Source organism: Falco rusticolus, chromosome 2, assembly GCF_015220075.1.
Source record: "Falco rusticolus isolate bFalRus1 chromosome 2, bFalRus1.pri, whole genome shotgun sequence".
NCBI classification, from domain to species: domain Eukaryota; kingdom Metazoa; phylum Chordata; class Aves; order Falconiformes; family Falconidae; genus Falco; species Falco rusticolus.
Genome location: NC_051188.1, coordinates 70,799,654 through 70,825,843, shown reverse-complemented (window position 1 = coordinate 70,825,843; position 26,190 = coordinate 70,799,654). Strand labels below are relative to the sequence as shown.

General features: G+C 42.1%; 1 protein-coding gene and 1 long non-coding RNA gene across 10 annotated transcripts in view; one reads left to right on the top strand and one right to left on the bottom strand.

The window, feature by feature from the left end:
• The window catches only part of LOC119142759, a 31,561-nt gene extending 22,086 nt beyond the window's left edge, over positions 1-9,475 (bottom strand). Inside the window, exons 1-2 of the long non-coding RNA XR_005102416.1 lie at positions 9,409-9,475; positions 458-553 (exon numbers count right to left, since the gene is read on the bottom strand). This is a non-coding gene — a long non-coding RNA (uncharacterized LOC119142759). The remainder of the gene's footprint in view (positions 1-457; positions 554-9,408) is intronic.
• The window catches only part of UBE3A (ubiquitin protein ligase E3A), a 55,336-nt gene continuing 38,580 nt past the window's right edge, over positions 9,435-26,190 (top strand). For 5 of the 9 annotated variants that reach the window (XM_037376085.1, XM_037376089.1, XM_037376090.1 and 2 more), the window contains exons 1-2: positions 9,599-9,953; positions 19,441-19,508. The gene's annotated coding sequence lies outside the window, so the exon portion shown is untranslated. Of the gene's footprint in view, positions 9,515-9,598; positions 9,954-13,940; positions 14,031-19,440; positions 19,509-26,190 lie in introns of those variants that run through there. The other 4 variants (XM_037376086.1, XM_037376083.1, XM_037376087.1 and 1 more) reach the window with 2 other exon arrangements.

Here is a 26,190-nt window from a genome sequence, read left to right as displayed (position 1 = left end):
GAAACTGAAAACCAGCAGACTACACCATGATGTCCACTGTTACAGAATCTATGTCGTACAAGGATCTTACCCTTGAAGTTTGTGAGCATTCATTCAGCTTTACAATGCCTTTATGTCTGTAATGACACCAATTTTGATCAATTTAGAAGAGTGAGATTGTATTAATTTTCAATATCCTCTCTAGATAGCTGAGTATACCAGATGAGATACTTCTGAAATCAGGCATCGCTCGTAAAAAAGCATATAAGCACTTACCTGCTGCTTCTTTTTGCAAAAGTCATGTCAGTTCAATCTTTCAGGCTAACAGAATAATCCCTGGGCACAGAATCACATCTGCTCTGTGGTGTTTTTTTTGTTTTTTTTTTAATATTACTTTCTGTAATTGCAAGGCTGTCAGGGAACTTGTAGGCTTACAAAGGAAAGCCTGACAAGAAGTCACAATTAACATTTATTGTACCTGTTTGAATCTGATTCTCATGTGCATGAAGAGCTCTATATTTCTTCTTCAATGTCTCTAAACAGTGTGAAGTGCCTGGTTTTTATTTTTAAGTGCCTGCAATAAATGATCACTCTAGGTTAGTAAAGAAACTAGTTCAAAGGAGCTTGTCCGATCTTTAGCAACACAATAATTTGCTCACAAGTCTGGCCTTTTCGATATAAAATTCACCCAGATTAAACATCACCTTAGAAAATCAGCACACAAAGCAATACACTGTTTCATACCTGAGCTTTCTGAGAGACCAGAGAATGAAGATCTTGCTTTAAAAGATACTTAATTTTAGTTCAAATGAGTTCTGCATCCAGACAGCTCCAGTCATCGTATTTGAAAGAGGAAAGCAATGGGAACAAGGAGCAATGAAGCACCTTGGTAAAACTCCAAGGTCTATTTCCATCACAAGAGCCAAACCTTTCAGTACTTATTCAGGCAAAACTCCCACATATTTCAACTGGATTTTCCTCTGTTTTGTATTTCGCTTTCTCAGTTAAAATACCTGTATTTCTTCAGCATGACAGAGAGAAAGTATTGTTTTCTAATATTACAACATATAAAATTAAGACAGCAAAGCTGTGAAAGCAAAAGCACAAATGAAAGAAGACCCTTTACTGTAGATCTATGTTTGGGCAGTGGTGGATTGACATGCATGGGATACATGTTCAATACTTTCCCAGAACAAAACACTTATTGAATGCATCTGCTGGGTACATAATGGCCTGGATGATATCTTCTGCAACACAGGTATTACTAGCCCAGAGTATACTTCAGCTCTGGGGTCAAGAAGTGTGACATGGCCACAGGCCAATGTCACATGGGGCTGAGATGGGGATTATACAGCAGTTTCCATAGAAAGGCAATGTAGGCACATGGGTCAGATACAGCCTGCACACCCTGTAGCAGGAACCCAGGCCTAAAACTACGTCCTCCAGCAGTTATCTGTACGGCATATCCCAATCCTACACTTCTGCAGTGAGCTCAGCACTGGGGACAGTGGTTGCCTCAGGAGACAAACAAGCTACAGTACTTTTAACCTCTGGGTTCAAACACAACTCATCTCCACTTTGGTAATAAACATTTTCATCCCTTTCTCCGCAGCTATGCTCTTCAATAGTCAATGCCTCCCACATCCTTGTCCTTCCCCCCTCCTCTGATGTTCCTTGGAAGTAAGGCAGGGAACAAGACCCAAAACACAGGAATTTGATTTCCTCCTAATACTAAAATCAGGCATTTCACTCTGATAAGGCATGTTTAAGGCACCTTAAACTGTTCTTCTCCCCTATCCCCTTCTATTTCTGTATCTTCCTGCAAAGGGCAGTCAGCCAAGCATCTGGTGTTTATATACCGATGAAAGAATGTTGTGACTTGTATACTCCACCTTTTGGATAAGGACATATTGTAGGGTAGGTCCCAATAGCTACAGGAGGTTCAACCTGGAATAGCTGTGTCTGCAGCAGCGAGAGCTACAGTAAAATGAGTACTGCTGCTGAGGAAAGCAAGGGAGCCGGGCTTCTCTTCTAGCATCTTCCAGCACCTGAGCTGAAAGGCTGGAGCTGTGGCTGATGCTTTTTCTTCTCAAGCTAAATAAGGTTTCATCTTCAAGCAGACACCCTTTGGGAGTGCCCTCCTTTTCAAATTAAAACCTCCCTTTTTTAAAATTAGTAAAACAACAGTATTACTAATGCAACTGTATAAAAATACCAGGTGTGGAAAGCTGCATAATGTATGCTAATTACTTGAGCCTTCAATTTTTTCAATTATATCACGATGACCTATTAAAAATCATTTATTGACTGGGAAAAATACGGATAGTTGGTATTTTGGCTCTCACCAAGGTGCTGCTGCAGTCCTAATAACCAAAAGATACTTTGCATTCAAGGAATGAGCTGTTTAAATAGGAAACTAATTACGACATTAAAATGCCAAAGAAGAAAAGCTGTAAACTGAGTTTGTCACTCTGTAGTACAACCCAAGGGTAAAGTGAGTTTCTGGCATGATACAAGTTTCTCTTCGAAAAACTGAATGGCTTGTCTCAAAAGCAGTATTACCAATTGGACATTGTGCAGTCCCTTGTTTTATAAAAACATGCGCTGTGTTTGTGCTGGAATTCCTTGTCAGACTTTTTTTTTTTTTTAGCCATGGCAGGTTGATAAATGCAGATGCCTGCACCCTTCCAACCATTATTAAGCATGTCACATTAATTGCACAAAGTCATTTTGCTCTGCTCAGCAAGTCAGACTTCTATATATATCTTGGAAAAATAATGTAGGCATGTGGTCAGAAAACCAGCTGTCAGTCAGGCTCCTCTTTTACAATCAACACAACAGTTCACCCAAACCTGCATAGCTATGTGATGTAAGGCAGTTTCAGCTGCGCTGCATGCTGCAGAACATATCAAGATGTCCCCACAAAATCTCTGAGTAAATAAAAGTACTGCTCCTAAGCATCTTTCACAACTACAGCAACCGCTCAAGACTTCTTTCTGAAACCAGACACCACGTCAGGAACCAGGGCCAGGCTGTGAGTGTAGAAAAGTGCGTGATACAGCACAGCAGGGAGCAAAAAGGCAGAAAAACTGGGTTGAAAATCCCTGCAGTGCCAGCATCTTCATGGTACAGAACTGGAAAGAATGCAGAATGGCCAAAAAAAAGAGCATTTCCAGTTCATCTGCGGAGGTGACCAAAGGAACTATCGTGGAGACCTGCAGCAAAGCACAAATCCCTCGCCCCATGGGGAAGAATAGAAATGTCTTCTATTCTGCTCCTTCAAGAAGACTGGAGGAGGTAAATGCAAGGCTGGCAGAGAGATGGTACACTAGACTCGGAGACGAAGGGGTGCACATGAGCTGCTTCCCCTTTCACCCTGTTTCTTTACAGAGGGCACTGTGCCAAGCAAAGCATTCAAGGAAAACAAGGCTCTCCCCTGATGAGCTTATTTCAGCAAAACACAGCGGGAAATCTCCCTCAGCTTGCAGGGAGGGACCAAAACAACCTCACTCGATCAAGCTCAGTCTTCATCCCAGAAACGGGAACCGCTTCAAGACAACATGAGCCTCTACATCACACCTCAACCAAGAGACCAGTTAATTTCTTTGTGCGGAGAAAGGGGAGATCAAATGTGCTTTTCAGAACTCAGAAGCATGCATAGCCCTTCAAGAATGCCCACAGAAAAGTGCAGTCCTTCAGGTTAAGATGAAGAACTAGAGGTAAAGTAGCTCAGATCCTAGAATGAAATATTGAAAACCACTCTCAACAGTATGATCGCTGATCACTCATCACCTTTTCTTTCTCCAGGTGGGGGGGATTTAAGTTAATTGGAGGCATACCTGACAAAAGGCAATGTTGAGTTTAGTCAAGGGATGAAATAAACTTTTCTGAATACTGCTTGCATTTTGCTTCTATATTTTTCAAACTAACGTTTCTGTCTTGTGAATAAAAAAAAGCCGTGATTTGGTAGAGTTTAAACATTCTCTTTGCTATTCCTAGATAACAAACCAATAACAAAACCTAAGATGGGTTTCAGACACTAAAAATCAACGCTGGCAAAAAACCACACCTGTATACAAATATATATGTGGTGGTGGGAATCATATCTAGTCCATCTCCAGATGACTCTTAGAAGTGAAGTGCCTGTTTCCCTGTTTCCACTTGCATCACTTGTATCTGACTCCACTGAGAGTTTTACCACAGCTCTCAGTACAGAGAGGGGTCACGTTTGCCATAAGGGGCAAAGGGTGGAGTGGCCAGAAGGGGTTGGACAGGCTTTAAGTTTTGGGGGGCACGTTACTAACCACTTTAAATTAGTTAACTCCTCACCATCATGCCAGGAATGAGAGGAGAAAAGGTTAGAAGCAACACCCACTTCAGTTGTGACCTGACTTCTCCTGCATCCAGGGCTTGAGCTCAAAGCAACTCACTCGCCTGCCAAGGCCTGGCTATGCACACTCCACTGCACTGTCTTCCCTTCACCGCCTACTTAAGCTAAGGATTACACTGTATTAAGTCAACTGACTTGCAGTCCCCTATAGATAGCCTTAAGAGCTCAAGTCTCCCTATCTGCATTGAAAATGAGATCTGAGTCAAGAATGTTCCATCCATCTCCAAACTTCTACCAGGGAAAGGGAGGAACAGATGAGAGTACGGACCACCGCAGTCCAGCATCATCATCATCCACCCACCACAGGGATTTTTTACCTCCCAGTTGCCCAGAGTAAACTCTACCTCAGGACTTCAGTATTTCACTATATTGCTGATGATCTTTTCTCCTTCCTTATCTTTTTATCTGCAAAGGCAGGCATAAAGGCTTCAGCTGTCAGCAAGCTGAAGCTTTTGGCTTGGCTCCCAAAGGCTCATAACACTTCAGTGTACCCCTTCCATCTAAAGAGGATTAGCTAAGGTAGATTGTTCACAAAAAGATGCTATCATCTAAGAGGTTACACTTACAGAGCCCCACAATCTGATTTTCACTCACATAATTATTAGAAGTCAACACACAAAAAAAGTATTACCAGGCCTTTTGTATTGGGGGTTTCACATGAAATGAAAACAGGACACATTCGGTGTTTTGCGTGCGTTTACGAAGACATCTCCAGAGGAAACTGTTTTCTACAAAGCTCTGAAATGAGACATCATTGTCTACTGAAATTAATATGCAGCAGACTTGGTTCACAATGGCATTTCTCCAGCATCAATAGTAAATGGTGAAAGAGGCTTGGGATTCTATTTTTAATGTCCTTTTCCTCCTGCTGGAAACCGCTGCCTATTCCATATAATTTGTGTATGAGGCAAGTCGTATTTGATCCCCTTCAGCAGTTAAAAAAAACCACTTGTTTCCAAATGTTCAAATGTTAAGATTAGATATTCTGTGTGGCTTCTACTTAGTGACCAGGTTATTAGCTATAGTTGTTGATTTTTACTTTTTTACAAAGCATTACTTCAGCCACGCAATTGAAGCACCTCACTGGAGCCTGCTCTGTGGAGGGGATGGCCGCAAAATAGTCAAACCACTTGTTCGCCTCAGCTGCAGTCCACACCCAGGCTCCAGAGCTGCAGCAGGGATTAGGGAGGAAGCAGGGAGGGAGTGGTGCCTTTTCCACTAGGAATTCCAATCAGACTTCTCCAAATTCGGAGTCTGCTCAGCTGGGCAGATCCAGTTGCTTTCCAGCAGCTGACTATACCAACGTAAAGTAGCTGAAAGCACTCCAGGCAGCAAAAGCATTTCTGTACCCTAATAGCCAAGCACTGCAGAATATGTAACATACTTAAATGAGGCAGGAAAGTACAATTATCCCCTTTGTAACAGAAACCAATGCCCATAGTTAATCTATGGCTAGTCAAGCTACTTCAGAGTAATAAAAAAAAAAGTTGCAAGCACATGCTATAAAGCCTAAAAGTGATTTAGTACTTCCCCAAATATAGCAATTTCTCCCTAGCAGAATCAAAGTGAAATCCATCATGCAGCTTGGTCATCCATGGAACACTGCTATAGAGTGATTTGCTCTGGGGATATTCCTTAACGTATCATTCTTTGTATGTCCACAGCCAATGTAATTTGTCCCATGCCTCCACAAAACAGAAAGAAGGCAGAGCCTTTTTATACGTGTCCTATTCAGAGAAGTCTCCTTCCATTACCTCTGCACCCACTCAGTGCAATACATAAACCCCAGCATCCACATCAGCTCAATCTATCATGCACACTTCCTCTGTCTGTTATCATCTGCCTGGTTTCTACCAAAATTGCATTGGTTTCTTCAGAGGAAAACCTGTGATATGTCTAAGCAATATTACCTCTGAGCAGTGATGGACCACAAGCTGCTCACTACTAACTAGGGACCAGATCTCAGGATTGCAATCAATAGTTCCATGGGAAAAAAATGCATTTGATGCTCTGCAAGGGCCAAAAAAACCAACTCCAAACCAAGTGTCAGCTACTATTTGGAAAGAATGAGTGGTAAAGAAGATGGCCATCATATAAATCCACAGTGTCCCTGTCTTGGATATTTTGAGCAGTCCTGGTCCTTCCTGCTATAAGGATGCAAGAAGATGGCTAAATGACCTGATAGAAGTTATGGAGACAGCTTCCATGCCATGACTGTCTGGGGTATATTCCAGGAAGGGCTTTAGAAGCATCATCTAAGCCTGATATGCCAAAGTTGAAACTGGTGAGGGATGTGAAGGACAGTAAGAGCATCTGTAGGTACATCAGCAGCAAAAGGACTAAGGAAATTGTGGTATTGCTGCTTAATGGGGCAGAGCACCTAGTGGCACAAGACACAGAAAAGACTAGATCGGTGCCCTTGCTACTGGCAAGGTGTGGTCTTGGGGCTCCCAGATCCCTATGGGTAGTAGCAAACCTTGACAGAAAAGGTGCTGCTCACACAAGAGGAGGACGAAGTTATGGACTAAGCCCATGGGATCAGATGGGAAGCGACCAAGCACACTGAGAGCTGGCCATTGTCACTGTGAGGCCACCATCTGTCATCTCTGAATGATCATGGTGTTCATGGGAAGTCTCTAAGGGCTGGAGGCAAGGAGGATCTGGAGTATGATCAAGGAGGACATGTCTTGATCAGCTTCACCTGAAACTCTGGGAGGTTCTTTCCAGACTCAGTAAGAGCAAGAAGGTGACTGGGTACAGCCAGCATGGATTTACCAGAAGCAAACTATGCTTGACCAGCCTGAGCACTTCTGTGATGAGAAGACAGGCTCTGTAGGCAAGAGGAGAGCAGCTGATGTTGCTTACTCGGACTTTAGCCTGTGACACACTTCCCTATAGCATCCTTATAATCAAGCAGGAGATAAGGACTGGACATGTGGGCTCGGCAGCACAACAAGGGAAAACCAGTGAAAGAGTGCACCTTCCAGAGCCAGTTTTCTTAGTATTACTCTATCTGAGGTAACAGGAAAGCTCTTAGCAAATAAACTTTGTCCTGAATTTGAAATTTTAATACATCAAAGTTGGCAGGTTTTGCTGCTGTGAGGGAAAGAGCCTCCAGATGCAGAAGTCTGCGTTCATCCCAGTTATTATTTTTAGATGCATACTGATGTCTATCTGAGCACGGCAATGTACCCTGCTTTCAGACCACACTGAAGTAGAGAGTACTTCACTCAGTCTTAGTATTTCAATTATACATCTGCCCACCACATTCTCTGTGAGTACCAGGACTCTCTGAGCTGATTTTTAATGATTTAGTTTAAGTCCACTGTTCTTACCAGCTATTACCTTGTAACAGACACATTAGGTCTTCCAAAATTTTGCTAAAAACATGTATCCATGTCTTCTTAAAGATCTTAAACACACATTTCCTGGCCCAAAACAAACCCTTGGCTTCAGTATCTTGCCTTTGAGAATTTATGTTGATGGTTTTAACAGCTTATTCTAACATTTAAGAAGTTCTCATGCTTCTAGATTATACATTTTAATTAAAAAGAAAAAGTATACTCTTTGCCAGGGTAGAATGACTTCTATGTAATTATTTATTATTTTAATTATTAAGGGATAATGTAAGAAAGATTCAGACCCATTTTCCTTTTTTCTTTCTACTTAGTCTCCTACAACCATGCTTGCAGCTCCATATAGTTAACGTACACAAAAACTCAATATCCCAAAGAGTAAGATTTTGTATGCTTTGCCCAACTTTGAAATTATTTTATCAACCTGCTTTCAATATTGACTAGCCAAAACACAAATTTTACTTTTGCTTTTAAAATCCCTAAAAAAGGCACGCTTGCAATGTATAGGCCTGGTCGTAGGCAGGGGAGGGAAAGAAATGACCCAAGAGGCAACGGAAGAATTTGTTGGGGCAGACGAGCCGGGCTTCGCGCAGGGCTGTGCAGGACCAGGGGGCTTCTTGCCCACGCTCAGGGCCCTGCTGCGTTCTGACCCTCCCAGCACCGCCAGCCAGTTCTGCCCTGGGTGCCCCCCAGGGTCTGGGCTTTGGGTAACACGGGGCTTTCAGTGACCTCAATTTATGCCGTGGTGGCCTCTGCCGCGGGCTGTGACAGTGAGGCCCTCCCTGCACCTCACTGCGAGCTGGCCTCCAGCTCCCACCCGGCCTGGCCTCCCCTCGCCTGCCAAGGGGCCCGGGGCGGCCAGGCCAGGCACTGCCTGTCCCCGTGTGCCTCGGCCAGCAGCAGCAGCAGCACCCAGCCACCGGCCGTCCCCCTTCCTGCACTCCCTCCCTGGCCCCCTGCCCAGATTAAACTTGATAAACCCTGGGCGGGCTGCCATGGGGCGTGCTGGCCAGGCCCAGCCTCGCAGGGCTTGGCGGTGGCGGGGGTTCGGTGGGGACCTCTCTGAGGGGCTTGGAGGAGGTGGTGGCAGCCGCTCTCCTCGCCGGCTGCAGCCATGGCCCGGTGCTGTGCTATGGCGGCTGTGCCCCGTGCTTGCTTGGGCAGCAGAGCGCTGGGCGGCCTGTGGCTGGGCAAGCGGGTGCGGGGGCACATGTGCACATGCAAATGCATGTATGCACGCGCATGTGCGTACATGTATGCTGGCGCACCTGTTGTGCGTCAGGGTGCATGCATGTATGTGCATACTACATGCATGTGCATGCCTGGGTATATGCATGTGTGCGGACACATATGCCCGTGTACATCCCCTGGCCCGTATGCCTGGGTATGTGCACATGTGTGTGCGTACGTGCGCGCATCCGTACACTCGTGTATGTGCGCGCAGGCGCGCGCTCCCGGCGGCCCCGCGCGCCCCTAGAACGGCCGCGCGCCTTCACACCCCCAGCCCCAGCCCGTGCAGGAGCCCTCCCCCCCCCCCGGCAGCCTCCGCATGCTCAAACGCGGGCTCCGCCCCGTCCGCGCGTCACCACCCCGCGCACTGGGTTGCCCGCCGCTCCTTAGGGAGGGAAGCCCCGCCCCCATCCCATCGCCCTAATTGCCCTCTTCCAACATGGCGGCTCCCACCTCACGCGTGCAGGCACGCAGGCGCCGCCTCGGCCCCCTTCCGCCGGGCGCCGCGAGTGAAAAAGACAGGAAGGAACCGGTCCGGGAACTCTATGGTTTTCGCGCGGTGGGTAGCGTGGCGCAGCCGCCTCGTCCGCCCGCCCCCGCCCGCGGTGCACGCCGGGACACAGTGGGTCCTCCTTCCTGCCGCCCCACCCCCGCCCGCTGCGAGTCCTCCGAGCTTGCGCCGCGCCGATATCCGCGTTGCTCCCAAGATGGTGGCGCGGGGCTCGGGCTGAGAGCGAGTGAGTCCGCGAGAGGAGGCGCACCCGCGGGCCCGGCCTGCCCTCCGCCCCTGCGCGCCGCCCGCCTCGCCAGGCCTCTTGCCTCTCCCTTCCCCGCCCCTCCAGGCCGCGGCCCCGTCTCCTCCGCCCCGGGGCCCCGACGGCTCCGCTGGCGGCGGCAGCAGCAGCAGCAGCGGCAGCGCCTCCTCGCCTGCGGCGCGGCCCCCGCATGAGCCCGGGCGGCGGCGGGAGTGACTGGGAGCAGCAGGCCGTGGCGCCCAGGTCGGTAGGCGCTGCGCAGCGCCCGGCCCGAGGGAGGGCCGGGAGGGGGGATGGCGCCCGTCTCACGCCGGCCCTGAAGGGGAGGGAGCCGGGAGGTGGCCCTGCCCGCTTTCCTCCGCCGGGTGATCCCCCGGCTGGGGTGGGGAAGGCGGGCGGGAGGCTCCGGCGGCAGGGGTGCGTGGCCTCGGCGGCCCTCCCTCTCCTCCCCGTGAGGCACATGGCTGCGGGGCCGCCCCGCGCCTCCCCGTAAGCGGGAAGGCCGGGTGGCTCCGGGCTCTGCCCGCCCCTCGGGGGGACCGGGCTCGCTGGGCGACCTTGGGTGAACCCAGCCCGCCCCGGCCTCAGTTTCCCGTCTCGCCCGAGGGCGCAGCGGCGGTGCCCGCTCCGCGGGACTGCTGCGGGCACGGGGCACCGCGGTGCCTTCGGCATGGCCGGCTGTGGCAGTCGGGGAGGTACGGGTATGTGAAGCACTGCGAGGGTGTGTAACTAGTGCGCAAGGCCTGCTTAACAAAGTATGTTCACTTGTTCGTGTTTCTGAAGAGTTGGATCTGCTAACTCGTGAACTGGCGGCTTTGCTGGTAAATGTGACCTGGCGCTCCTGACTGCGCGGCTTCCTGGGTTTCAGTTTTAACCTGTACCTGCAGTGTTTCTGTGAAAGGAACTCTATGGGTTGTTGTGGTTCAGTCGATTTGTAAGTCGATGTCTAACATGACGTGATGTGGTCATTCAGAAGTTACTACTGCTTGGGAAACAAAACATATTCCACAGCTCTCCTCTAAGTGGCAAGAACCTGTAATCTATAGACTTGTAGTTACACTTTTTTTTTTTCTTCTTTCTTTCTTCAGCTAATGGAAATAGTTGTTTGTTTCCTTCTTCGTAACTGATGTTCTAATTCTGGGACAAAGCCTGTGACTTACACATCACTTCAGGGATGGTCCCTCTGTGTCTGTATGGAAACTTCCCTGCCTCAGTAGGAGTCAGTGCAAACCTGAGGCTCTGTGAGAATCAGCTTGTCAAATTACTTTTACCATGCCTCTCTACTGAAAAGTTCCTCAGTGAGGAATTGTACCTGATTTTAGCTTTGATTTCCAATGAAGTAAGACCTAAGTGATTGTATTGTCAGTTTATAATTTTTTTTGACTGGTTTGAAAGGGAGAGGTCTAAAAGACAAGATCAAGTTCCTAATTCATGCAGATAGCATCCAGTTAGAGATTCCCTGCTAAGGGAGAAGCTACACTCTTTAAGTTTAACTGCATTGTTAGACATTTATGACTGGGTGGGAGAATAATGGATGTGGTGAGAGGTTCCTCTTGATAAGAATGAAAACTGCTGGAAAATGGACTTTATGGTTCTCACAAACTGCTTGGTTTGGATGGTGGCACAATACCCTGTGCCCTTTCATCTTGGAAACAGTTGAAGGTGCTTTTTTTCCAAAAGCTGAAAATAACTGTGAAATTCAGAGTTTAACTAGCGCATTGAATTGAAAACATGAAATGTGCATTACCAGATTGCTATGGATATTTGATAGTTTTCCTCACATACATTTGTCTTCTAAAACAGATGCAGTTTGCAGTGGTTATGACTTGTCTTCATAACAATAATGTTCTGTCAATTCAATACAGGCAAACCTTGGAAGAAAAGCTAGACCACTGCTTAGGTTTACAGGGCTAAAAAGTGCCTTTAACTGAAATTATTTCTGCACAATATTACAGCTACTTCATGTCTCTTTTATGAATGCCTTCCATTCCACTCTAAGTGTTTGCTGTTTAATGTAGCATCTTTCATACTGGAATTAACAAGTTATTTTTCTGTTTACTGGAGTTGTTTGCTATTTCTCTCACTGGAGTATCCTGCGTATCTCCCAAGAATTTAGAAATAAAAGCACCAAGCTACTAGATGGCACAATAAATGCTTTGATTTGTTTGCGGTTTTTTAGGGGTATGGCTGTGTGACAAAAAAAAAAAAAAAAAAAAAAAAAACCAAAAACAAACGCAACCCAAACCAAACAAAAAACCCCAACAACAAATGAAAAAATGTCCTGAAGGAAAGGCAGGTTTGAAAAACCAGAGGTGGTTAACTTTTTCACAGCAGTGTGTTTCAAAGCCTAGATCTCTCAGTCCAGGTCCTCTTCAGGACTCTTAACATTGTGTGGGTTTGATCCCCTTTTTAACAGGAAATAAAAGTTTTAGTCTTTTTTTTTTTTTTTAATTACTGCTGCTGCTTAAAGACATATGCAAATGGTATGTCTTTTGTGAATCGAATTTAAAACTGTGTGTATATGTTAAAAACATCTAGGGATGTTCTCAGCTTGTTAAAAGTCCCTGTTAGAGCAACTTGAGATTGTCTGTGTTGTAATCCACTTGAGAAAATAAACAGGTTTGGGGTTTTTTTTTTTATTTAACTTCACTTTTTGTAGGAGAAAACTTGCTTTGGAAATATGAAATATGTACCTCAGTATAAAATCATACTTACTTCATTATCAATCTGTGCTTTAATCTGTTCTTCACTAGCTCTTTATGAATTCAGAGGTTCTGCTTAACCAAACCCATAACTGGGGCGGGGGGAGAGGAATATCTTTGAGTCAAGTTTTAGTAGTCATAAACATGTTTAATTGTGAACATGTTTAAGCATATAATATTTTTTATAAACAATAATTAGTGTAGTATATGATATGACAGCTATCATGCAATGAATTTAGTGTTTACTTTTTTGTAAATTTGCATCATCTTAGTTTTTGCTATGCAGGAATGTTATGTTAATTATTATTTCCCCTCTCCCCAGCTACTTTTGCTTTCAGTTTACTAACTGAATGTCCAGAGAGAACTCATCTTTGTTTTTTAAATGCAGGAAATGTCTTTCTCCCTCCCCACACCAGTGTATTTGTACACTGGAAGATAAAAGCCACTAACTCTTAAAAATAGAATGTGCAATTGAAGGACAAGGAGAGAAAATTCCTAAAGTATGTAGGCATATATCTCATTTCCAGTATCAATCTTTGTTTCTGGTACTGTGGGCCAGGTTTTTGCTTCACTTTAGTAAATGAATTGATATTGATTTTTAAACAAAGAAAGTATGTTTTACACATTTTCCTGAAGTAACCAGTATACTTAAGGTAGCTATGAGTTTTATCGAAAAGAGGTTTTGAAAGGGTTTCTGTCATTAATCAAATTCTGATTTGTACATGGAAGGAGAGGGGTAATACATTTGCTATCAGTTTGTAACATTTAGAATAGAATATTAACTTATTTTAGAAAATAAACTCCTCCCCACCCCTGGAGAGTGTTGTAAGCTTTGCAAAATAGTTGGTTCCCAGAGACGCAGCAATAAGCAAATTGCATGATTGAAGTGACTTTTGTCACCTTAAATACTTTGACCTTAACATTTACTGCATTAACTTCCTGTATTTATAAGCAGTGCCTGTCAGCCTCGGAAGGCTGTATTGCTCATGAATAAAAGTTTGGAAAAAAGCTGGTTCATATGAGTAGTACTGTGTGTAATGTAGCTGGTTCATTAGCAGAAAGCAAATACAGTGTAAAGGTAATAATTTGTAATGAAGCAACACTTCAGTAGCTATACCAGCTGGTGACATGTTTCTTCAGGAAAATAACCTCATAGGAGAAATATAAAATAGATAAAATCAAATAAAGTTGAGATCCAGAAACGTGTGAGCAAACAGCGCTTTAAATTGCTGTTTTTAAATAGCTCCACCTTCTTGTGGCTAGGACTGGCATAATTTATTGACAGAAAAACTTTTGGGTCGCAAGCTTACATTATAAATTAAATATTACTATAGTGTTCTGTCTCACAGAACTCTCATATTCTCTCTTACAAACAAATCTCTTAAAGGAAGCATTAACTACTTCTAATAGGTTGAGCTTGCTTTCCTGTATTATGCAAACTGAGGAATGGAGGAGGGGGGTGGAAGTCAGTCTTTACAGATCCTTTTTCTGTTACCATCCTGCATGGTTCTTTACCCATGTTTTACAGAGTGGTGAAGAATTAGGAGAAGCTGCAGTTGTTCAGCTGAGTGGAACTAAATGGGTGGCTTCCCTCTGGACCCTCACTTCACTGTCTTCGGTAAGAGGGGTGACCTTTTGAAGCAACTTGCATTTCCTTAGAACAGGGGTATGTGTGTGTTAAGAGAAGCTTCTAGTTAGCAAAGCAGAGGATTGGACTTTTTCTTTTCTGGATTTTTTTTTATTATTCTGCTGGCTTGGAAAGGATATTCACAGTATGTGGCTGATCATAACTTTGGATCAAAAAGCATTATTATTTGCATCCATCCAAATAGCTTTAAAAACATGCTCGGTCTTCATATACTTTACCTTTGGAAATCATGCTTATGTCATATGTCAACAGTGGAACTGTCCCAGAGGTGCATTACAGTGGTGATGGTTTAGCCCAAACTCAAACTGATCTACCAGCTGGCTGCTTGATATGGACGGTACTACTTTTTGTTTTTTCATAGAATCATGGAATAGCATGGGTTGGAAGGGACCATTGAAGGTCATCTATTCCAACCCCCCTGCAGTGAGCAGGAGCATCTTCAACTAGATCAGGTTGATCCAGAGCCTTGTCCAACTTGACCTTGAGTGTTTCCAGGCCTGGGGCATCTACCGCTTCTCTGGACAGCCTGTTACAGTGTTTTGCCACCCTCATTGTAAGAAATTTCTTTGTTATGTCTAGTCTAAATCTACCCTTTTTTAGTTTAAAACCATTACCCCTTGTCCTGTTGCAACAGGCCCTGCTATAAAGTTTATCCCCATCTTTCTCTGTTCCCCCTTTAAATACTGAAAGGCTGCAATCAGGTCTCCCCAGAGCCTTCTCCAGGCTGAATAACCCCAACTGTCTCAGCCTTTCCTTGCAGGAGAGGTGGTCCATCCCTCTCATAGTTTTTGTGGCCCTCCTTGACCTGCTCCAACAAGTCCATCCATGTCTTTCCAGTGCCGGGAGCCCCACAGCTGGATGCAGCACTCCTGGTGGGGTCTCACCAGAGCAGAGCAGAGGGGCAGAATCACCTCCCTCAACCTGCTGGCCACACTGCTTTTGATGCAGCCCAGTATATATATGGTTGGGCTTCTGCGCTGTGAGTGCACATTGTTGTCTCGTGTCCAGTTTTTCACCCACCAGTACCCCCAAGTCTTTCTCTGCAGGGCTGCTCTCAATCCCTTCATTGCCCAGCCTGTATAGATACTGGGGGTTGCCCTGACCCAGGTGCAGGACCTTGCACTTGGCCTTGTTGAACCTCATGAGGTTCACATGGGCCCACTTCTCGACCTTGTGCAGGTCCCTTTGGATGGCATCCTGTCCCTCAGCCATGTCAACCACAGCAGAAGATACTGAACATTACTGGTCCTAATACAGACCCCTGAGGGACACCACTTGTCACCGATTTCCATCTGCACATTGAGCTGTTAACCACTACCCTCTGAATGCAACCATCCAACCAATTCCTCATCCACTGAATAGCCCACCCATCAAATCCACATCTCTCCAATTTAGAGAGAAGGATATTGTGTGTGACTGTGTCAAAAGCCTTACAAAAGTCCAGGTAGATTACATCTCTGGCTTTTCCCTTGTCCATTTATGTAGTCACTCCATTGTAAAAGGCCACAAAGTTGGTCAAGCAAGACTAGCCCTTGGTGAAGCCATGCTGGATGTCTTGAATCACCTCCCTGTCCTCCATGTGCAATACTTGTATGACATAATTTCAAAGCTGTGACCTAAGTAAGACAAAACTAAAGTGTACCAAAACCTGTAAGGTACATTGTCTCAGTTTGAAACCCAGTTGGTCTTGCTGGGCCTCGCATCAGCCAGTGGGATCACAAGCAGAAAACTGTGGAACCTGTATTTGGGTTTGGTAGTTGTTGCATAATTTGTTGGCAGGGATTAGTCCACATCATCTGCTTTTCACTCTGGTGTCCTGTGGGGACTGTGGCAGGACTTCTGCTGTCTTGACCAACCTAGATTTTCAGGAGCGAAGCTAGTTCTTTGTCTTTCCTTCATAGAAGAGACCACACTTCTGCTCCCTTTGGTGGACCCCTTTTTGGACTTGTTGATAATCATTACACCAAAGAAATCGGTGAAATCAGGAGATTAGAATGACAAATAAACACCTCCTCTCCCTTACCTTAAGGAGCTGTGTGCAGGGGAGCCTCAAGAGCTATCTAACATGTTGCCAAGCTTGCACGGTGCTGAGGGATGCCAGACTTGTCCAGGCAGCCAGGCTCTGGCACTGCTTGTGTGCTCCTGCTCTGGTATGCTCTGGGACCCAGGTTGCAGCAGCTGCGGTTCAGCAGGCTTGGGGTGTTAGAGGGTGGTGGTGTGACTCTTAAAGCAGCTGAACTTCTAAAATGGGCTGCAGGTCAAAATATTTCAGGAAATGCTGTCATAGTTGTAGATGAGTTTTTTTCTTTTGCATTATGGTTATTCATGTGTTTGAGCTGATTACTTCAATGCCTAAAATATTTTGATTTTAAAGTATCATGTTTTTTGTTATCTTAAAAGAGTTCAAAAACTCTTATAAAGCTAGATAATACTGAGGAGGTCTATCGCTACTTCCAATATGTTTTCATCTTTTATTTGTATAGCCTTATATTCAGATAATGATTCAGACAATGATTTTTGTTTGGAATTGTGGTTTAGTATGTGTATATAGTCTATGTTATTTTTAGAAAGTCCAAGGTATACTAGCATCTAGGTGTGTTTCAGCTGTTGTAGCAAAACTTAGTCTGTTGTGGACCATAGAAATACATACTTATAGTCCACACAACCTGCAAGTCCCATCAGAGGTCAAGGGCACAGGAGGATGCTTCACTTTCACAGAAAATAGTGGTGTTTCTTGGTGGCATTGGTTGAGCCCTTTACATTGTAAGGTGATGATAAATATTCCATTTGCATGGTTCCTATGACCTGAATATCTTATTGAAAGAAGGCTGTTTGTGAATAGTTGTTGTTTATTTGGCTAATGTTGTTAGATAAAAATGTCAGTTGTGGAAGAAAATTATTCTCATTTGAAAGTATGTTAACAATCTATTTTCTGCTCCTGTGTTGTGACAGTTCTTGGAAAAAAAAAAAGTGGGAAACATTGTTTAAGCACCTGATAGGGGTGATTTCATGATGCCTTTCATCAAGCCAGACATAAGAGTTGCAGAGTATTTTCTGTGATCTATAATTAATTTCTTTAATATTTCGCAGTTTTGTTTGCTGCCGTTTTGTTAATTCAGTGGCTTACCATCTTTGCTAACATCATTGTGTGCCTTGAAGTCTCTTCCTTGTTGAAAATGTATGACACTGTTGTAAACAAGCAGCTCTTGACTCTGGTCATGTGGCAGATCAAGATTTCTTTAGGTTGAGTGGAAGCAATAGTGTTAGCCATGCTTTTAGTCATATTTGCCATTTGCATTTTTTTTAGGCAGATGTGGCTTAATGCTAATAAGTATACTAAAGGTGAATGTGAAAGCACATCTGACTTCATGAAATTATTTTCATTCCTTTTAGACATGCATTACAAATTTTTGTATTGCATGCTGGTGGTTGTGTAGCCTTTGAGCAAATTTTTTTAGTAGACTGCAGAACTCCTGCTCTGCCTTGGTGGTAGCTGTTGGGGGAGGACTGAGTAAAGAGAACTGGAAGTCTGGGAGCCTCAGTTCTGTGCTGTTGGGATTTCTTGCTTTTCTGCTGTTAGGTACATGTTATCAAGCGAGACCCTTGTCTCCATCTCCTCCAACTATGGTCTTGTTTCTTCTGTAAATTGTACTGTCTTAAACTGCATAGCTTCAGTTATGTTGAGAACCTTTGTTTTCACTTCTCCTATTGCTGGGCAGTAGTCTTAAGATCCCAGATGGATGTGTTTGTTTGATAGATACTTTTTCATGCTGTACTTTGTGTTCTGCTCGTACTCTGTGCATAGTGAATGCTGGAGCTTTTGCACCTTAGGAGAGAGTGAGTGAATTTCATAGAGATGACATTGCTCTATGTGTGTACATGAACAAATATATATGTTGGAGTTTAAGCTAGAAGCTCTGTGATACAAGCTGTGAAATTGGTCACATTGCCAGAATACTTTCAACTGAGTTTGCCTAATGGCATCATTGTGAATGAAGAATTATTCTTTAGTAGAATATAAGGTAGATATTCTGTATTTCTGTTGTTGGTGTGGAGTAGAAGTGCCACCTCCACATAGGAAAATCAGTTACTGTCTCATTGTTCAGATAAACTTATTCTTTTTCTTCTTCTGAATGGTAGTAAAGCTTTATTAACACAGTTGCATAACATTAACTCATTAATCCTAATTGTACATAAATCCACATAATTACCATAATTGTTTGTTGAAATAGCAATCTTGTTTCATGAAACAGGTAGGGTGCCCTAATTAACTTTTTTCTTTAAATAAAAAAAATTGTGTACGGACTGCTAGTGCTTTAGAGCTTTACTGGCATGACTGATGACTGTCAGTCCAGGATCACCCCATTTCACATCCCTGATAAAGAATTGGGCCTTTGGTATTGGATGGGTTCTCTGTGGTTTGACATCTTTTAAGAAAAACCTGAATGTACTCTTAAGGTAACCAAATCAGGGTTTCCTTGATGGGAACTTTGATCTATATTGGAGATAAGCCTAAATCAGCTATTTGCTCTTAATAGAGTTTTAGAACCAAGAAACTTAAGTATTAAATCTTCACAGTACTGGAAATGTGGTAGTCTGTACAAATGAGTAACTCTTTGGAAAGTAATTACTAGATTTCTTTAGTTATATGCCTATATGCCCATTTGTCACTTTTTCCCCATGAAATTTATTGTGCTTTTACGTATTTGTTGAAAACATTTTGAAGTCAGTTTTAGTTGTGTGTCTCTTGTTAATTATGGCTTTCCTGAAAATGAACAATTTCTAGAAAAAACTTACCAAACTCTAGCAATTTTGTGCAGCCAGGACAAAGATGTAAAGATGTGGTTCTGTCTGTGACTTCTTTTCAGTGTTGGGTGTGGGTTTTTTCTAATTATAAATACAAATTCTTAAAAAAAAAAAAAAGGGGTGGGAGGTGGGGAGGGGAAGGAGAAACCTTGCCAAAATCTTCAAGATAAAGGAAATGGACATTTGTAAGGAACTGGATGAATGGAATTGTAAAACTATTGCATCGCTACAGAGGAAAGAATAAGGAACATTGTGTGTATGGACTTGCTGCTTTCGTAGTTTCCCTGACATACTAAGTATTTTCTGATGTGGTTTTTATGGGAAGTATGACTTAATTTGGGAAGTCATGTGGTTTAGTTTTAGGTAGTCCTGCGAGGAGCAGGGCGTTGCAGTCGGTGATCCTTATGGGTGCCTTCCAACTTGAGATATTCTGTGATTAAGTATGTTTCCTTTAGTTGCAAACTTGTGACTAGTTGGATGGCCATTCTTGATTGTATTGTTTTGAAGATGTATTGAGCTTCAGATTGGTATGGAGTGTAGTGCAAAAACTGAAATGTAATGTTTTGCATTATAGGTACAAGAACTGTAGAAGTCCATTTTAGAATTTGAAAGGACAAGTTTCTGAAGCTCTGGAAAGATATGGTATGTTTATGTTTTCACTTATATTGTGTGTATGCTAATAATTATACTTTTGTTCCCTGATTTAAAAAAAAAAAAAAGTTGAAAATAAATCCAGGAAGAGAAGAAACACATGTTCATTTTCCCCCATTTCTTTTGACTGTGGTCTTTTACTTAGGCATAGTTGTCTAGAAAACTGAGTTATTTAATTTCTTTTTCTCATAGTGAAAATAAATACTGATGATACACCATTGATGAATTCCCTTTTAATTTGTTTTACAGTTGCAAACAAACTCAGTTTCACCATCCATCTATTTCTTCATGGATTACATAAGAATTGGTGCTCTTTCTGAAAGTTTGGGGCGGTGGGCATATATGCTTATATATGCTTATAAATATGCTACTGAGCATATTTATAGTGAGGCTCATACAGTTTTTAGGTATGACTTGAAAAGTAAGTTCAGAGCTACTAGAAGACTTAAGCAAACATCAGTGTAAGTCAAACTTGCAAATTGGAATCTTAGGAAATACAGAAGTGGAACCTTCATTACCAGTGCCAACATGAGCATGTGGTATCTCTTTTTGTCTAGGCTCTTAAATGTCCAGCCAGCTTAAAAGTATGTACATGTATTACAGCAAGGTTGGAACCTTAACTTGTAGTTATTTTAATTTCTGTTTTCTAAGTTTATTCTGCTATAGTCCTGTGGAGAGATACGTGGTAGTATGGAACAGCTGCACCACTCTAATGTTGCTTAAGTTCTGTGGTTCTGCAACTTGTTACACAGAGAATTTTTGAAACTTTATGCATTGCTGCATTCAGGAAAAAAATATGTATAAGTACATTTTTCAACCATATTAAATAGGTCTGTTAATGCATATATAAAATTGTATGTAGTTCAACAACTGCTTCTAAGCTATGTGTGTACTTTCTTGTTTAAACACTTAAAATGTGGGGAAGAACTCATAACTGCAGAAAAAGAATTTTATATGCTGTAGGTTTATGTCTAGATTTTTCTTTTGAAGATACTTAACATATTTGAAGTTCTGAAATCTCAACCTTGCATAAGGCTGTCTTTTTTTTTTCTTGGTTAAGTTCTGTTTTGTAGGAAGCTATAGACAGGAGATAAAATGACTGATTCTAAGCTGAAACATTAAATATAGTGTGTGCTAATTAAAAACTGTAAATCTCTTGAAGATATAGTGTTACGTTATCACAATCCAGATGTTCCTGAGAGAATTGTATAGATTGGTCCTTTACTCTAGCAGGCATCTGGCAGGTAGCGTATATTCAATTTTGTACCCACAGCACCACTGGGACCACCCACCTGCTTCTTGCTCTTCAGTGTCAATACCAGTTGTGTATATGATGGCTCTTCAAACTGAAGCCATTATTTCTGCTGGCTGCTTTTTTTTTTTTTAATGTTTAACCACTTCCCACTGTATGCATAATCTTTGTAAGGGTATGCACTTCATAAATTGACAAAGAATTCCCCTCTAATCCCCCACAACTTGTGAGTAATAAATACTAATGGAACATCAGAAAAGCTGAATGTTATGCTACAGGATTGCATGATCGCTTGGTCTTAATATAAACTGCATATAAACAAATGCTGAAGAACTTGGTGAACAGCAATATACTTTACGTGGAAGGCTGCATGAAAGATGGGTGGCAAAAGAAAGCAAATAACAAAGCATAAGTAAAAAGATGGATGGAATAAAAGTTTAAATATTAAAGCTGAAGTGAAGCTGTAAAACTTACCTGTTTGGAAAATAACTTGATACCTAGCCAGTAAAAGGAGAGCTACTAAAGGAAATTTAAATAGATGATTGGATTTCACTCCAGATGTAGGAGGGGCTTTCCATTCATAACTGCACATCGCTTTGGAGGGAGCCTAAAGTAGCAGGCATGACTGAGATAGAAACAAGTGGTTCAGCTGGAAAAAATAAGGAGTATGTGTAGTGGAAGAAAAATGAGTTGTGGTTAAAGGGAAAAATGCAGAAGCTAAAGATAATTTCAGGCTTTCCCCTTTTTACAAAGGTGAAGAAAGTACCTCTATGATCTGCTGAAATATCAAACTGAAAACAAATGTTGAAGGAAAAAAATCTGTGTTCAGAGTTGTGGGGGCAGTTGTAGAAAATGAGAATTACACATTGGCCTTTAGCTTTGGGGTGAGGGGAGAGAATGGGAGTGAACAGTAGACCTTTTTCTCTTGCTTTGATTTGTGAAATATTAACATCAATGCAAATTGATACGTTGTATCAAAAAGTATACGGATATTATAGGGTGAAGCTTTTAAAATCTGTAGTTGATCTCTTTATATTCCAATGCACTATAGTCTACCTTTATTAAAGTCAGTAACTTGTGTTTTTACTGGAGTATGAATTCTAGAATGGCATCAGCTTTGATTTGAAGATATAAGCAAATTCAGATCCCCACCCCAGATAACTGACTCAAGTGTTAATTGATCTCACTACCCTGCATGTTTTTGTTCCTACTCTAATTTGTATTGGTCAGCCTTCAGTTTCTAGTCATGTGAGGGTTTCATATGCTTGCTTTTAATTGGAAGATCTTTTTTATGTATTTCTGTGCTATGAGAGGACTTAGTTTCTTCCCATATCCATATTGATTAGCTTGAATAACTTGGAACTGTTTCCGTTATCTAGTCACAAGGCACTCTCTATCTTCATGCTGTCTTTGTGGCTCTTTTCTGCTACTTCTGGAACATTTTTGAAGAATAGCAAATACTTGGAGAACTGGGCTTAAGTTTTGAATATGTCTGATGTATTTTGTGCAGATGAACAGACACCTTTCCAGGAACCCTTCATGAGTCATATCTGTTGTCCTAGCTGTAATAACTGGGACCATGTGTGCATTTGCTCATCAGTTGTGACTGCCTTAGTCACTTTAGGTTGGCATTTTCCGGGATAGAACCCAATTCCTTTGGTCTTCTAACTATGTAATTTTGTATTTATCGGTATTAGTTGAATGGTTTGGTTTACCAGGCAGTGGGAGAAGAAATCATATAGATGTCTTACTACAGTTTTTTTGCAGCTTTTTGGGAATTTATTTTATCAGGTTTTATTAGTGGCTGGTTTATTTTCCTTTAGGATAGTTGATAATTCAACCTGGTATTAGCTGCATGAAGAAAACTTCTGGAATCTTACGTCTTTTCACATTTTCTGTGTTGGAAACAGCGTGCAGTCAACAAAAGTAATTGATGTTTCCAACCATATCAAGAAATTAAGTCTCAAACATGCCTATTAATATATTTTTTTTTCTACAAGTGACAGTTGAGATTGAGCTTGGGGATTTGGTGAATATTCTATAGTTTCTTCCAGGACACTTCAATCAATCTTATGTTATAAAAGGACAGTTTTCTTATTAGTTGTTGGTTCCTTGTTTGAAGTAGTAAGCTAGCTAGGGTAGTCCTGAGGGCACCTCTTACTGTATAGATGATGACTGTTTCATCATGGCGCTCAAAGTCATTCTGGAAACAGATCAGATTCATTCTTGGGGGATTCAGAGGGATTCTTCAGAAAACATACAAAGGTTTCTTCTTGGGGATGGTTATTTTTGATTAAGCAACTCAAATTCTGGCACTGAAAGGTAAGGAAGATCATGTACTACTTTGTACAGGTGAATCACCTTGTTTTCATTAGATCATCTGTCAACAAGAGAATCTTAAAAAAATTTGGATCAAGGATTACTCAAGTGTATACTTAAAATTCTTTTGTAAAGGAAACTTAAATTCTTACAAATACCACCTCCCAGGGTAAACCATCCTACAGTCAGGTCAGTAAGTTGTTTAGTTTAAATAAGTGTTCTTCCTCTCAGGGATCTTCCTAGACCTCACATCCTGGGTGTTAACTGCCAGATTGCTGTGCTGTCACAGAAAATGAACATCAAATAATGCAGAGAAAGTGATAAGGTATATGAAATCCATGTAAGTGACAACTTTCGATTAAGTGATTTGTAGCTGGAATTTTTTTGGCTTTATTTTTCATTGTTTACGAATAGGTACTTACATTCTCCATGGTATGGCTTTAGGTTCTGTATGTTGAAGCCGAGGACCTCTTCTTGGCTCATGTTTGTGATTGCAGACTTTCAAGATTAAATGAAATATGCAAAGAGAAGATCTCATCAGGCTATGCCACAAAGTTGCTTTTAGTCCCTTTTGATGCATCTGAACTTGGTTTCTGACTTCTTATTCTTCCAGTCATTTATTATTTATTTTCCCCCTCTTTTTGAGTCAATAAGAACATTTTTTTTTTTTTTCAGAAAATCTGCACTTTTTCCATCTTGGAGAAATGACTGTTGTCTCACACTACTGCATAAATGTTATTTATCCTGTTGCCTTTCCATGAGGGTTGCTCCAAACCATGCAAGGTTCTTCAGGTACATGGTGTGAAGGCACGGATCTTGTCTATTGTCTTGCAAATTACAACGGGTTGTTGTAGTCCTGGTTGAAGCTACCTCTTCTAAGTAGTCACTAGGCAGCTATAGATGTGTCTATACTGGAGCCTGCCCAGTCCCAAAGAGTCTAGCAGCCATCTCTGGTTTCTCAGACATACTCCAAAGGCACAAACCTTGTTTGATACCTTCAGCTGCTATGTGTGTCTGTGAAAGCCTAAACTGTAAGCCATGATAATCATGACAGTGAAGACCAGAGAAATCTGAGTGATAAGAATAAATGTCTGTTCTGATGCTGCTGTTCCTACCCTGTAAAAAGTAAGTTCTACCCAGAGATTATTTTTTTGTAAGCAGTTGGTTTAGGTCAGTTTCCTATTCTTCATAATGCCCTTCATGATTTTAGCATATTCATCAGTGTAGTTTCCCTTTCCTGATCAAGTAGTGTTCTTTGACTCTTAGACCAGTCTTTTTTTCTGCCTTGTTTGGATCCAGCAGTCAAAATGTTGTTCAAACTAGATTCAGGATAAGGTATCTTTGATGGCAGTCTCCTTCACTACTCACCCCATGTTTCAACATGCTGGTCTCTTTACCAGCAGACAGTACTCTGCTGATGGGTGAATGAGTAAGGTTTTAGAAAAACTAATTCTTTCATCTGTGCTAGGGAATCCTTGCCAATCGTATTCTGTCCCACAGGAGTGGTGGCAAGGATAGATGGGGAAAGTAGTACAAAGCGATAGAAGGGGGAAATGATTCATTAAGATTTCTTGCGTCTGGATTATTGAAAATAGCATGAGATTTTTAGACCGTAGTACCATAAATCTAGCTTTAAGGTATCCTGTAATGGATTAGAAGTGCTGCAACTACAGAATTCAAAGCTCTAATTCACAATATATTAAATATGTAGAGGCAAATTTCACTGCAAAACTTAAATCAGTTAAATTCAGCTTGGTGAGATTCATACCAGTTGGGATACTGCCTCTCTTCATGGAGCTGCTGTAGGTACTATGGTGGTGTGGTAAATCTGATTAACAAAGTTGGATCTATGTCAGGCCTGGGCACAAATGTGTCTTGGCCAAGATTGTGGACTGCCACCTCAGAGCGTATTATTTAACATTATAAAATCTGATGTTTTTTTAATCCAGCACCGATACTTCATGCATTCCTTCACTGTTGACAATCCCGTTCATGACTTCTCCCACATGAAACAGCCTCAGGAAAACCCTGTTTTACGAAGGTTGCTGTCAGCCTGTTGTTCTAACATGCTTCCATTTGAATTGAAGACTACTGTAATTAGCTTTTGCCTGTGGTCTGGGTGATACAAGTCTAGGGAGGGAGTGATTGATTTGGTATCCAGAACATGAACTGATACTTCCAGCAGTCAAACAGAATGTGGATTTCCCAACCACTGAGGCCTTAGAGGCTACACCCCTGTCCTTCTTGACCAGCATGCTAAAAGTTACTTCGGTAAAGCGCTAGAAGTGGTGTTAATTTCTAAATGCACTTTTACAGAGCCATTTCACATGAGTTCAGAAAGCAGCAAGAATTTAGGTTTAACTTTAGAAGAAAGCACTGCCTTAGAATAGGTATCTGTTTCTTTAAAGCTGAGACTTGCCTGAAAGTGGGCATTGTCAGGTCTCAATCAGAATGCCATAAGCAGTGTTTTAAGGCTTCTTAGTTTTGCATCAGCGTCTTGGTTTTTGCTGTTTGCTTTTCTGTAGAGCTGATGGTCAGCAAATACTAATTTGAAAATCTTTACCCTGTTTGTCACTTAATGTTGACAGATGAGGAACCTTTTCAACTGACTTTTATTCATTGTACTGTGTTTCTGGCATTGACTTGTTAAACTTTGATAGTTTACACCTGCAAAACATAGGTACTAGAGAACCTCTGTTTTGTTTCATAGGTTTTTGGTAATCTGCTTTTTTTTTTTACTTTCCATATCTCAACTGTACTTGTGTTTAGATGAGAAGACTCAAATATTACTGCTGTTAAAATAATTAAATGGCACTTCTCCTGCCTTGAGGAATATACCCAATAAAACTAAAAAGCATCATTCCACAACTACTACAAAATTTATTCTGTTGCAGAGTTTGTAGCATGATGGCAAATTGTAGTAAAAGGACAGAAGTCAGCAGCTTTTCTGACCAACTTTAGAAAATAAAGGGCTTTGCTTCCCTATTAGTGATTTTGTATCTATAACAAGTCAAGAGATACAAATTAGCATTAAAAATGCTTGATTCCTCAACAAACCTAAGACCTTTTGTAATAGATTGAACTGAAGCATGAAAGCTTTTG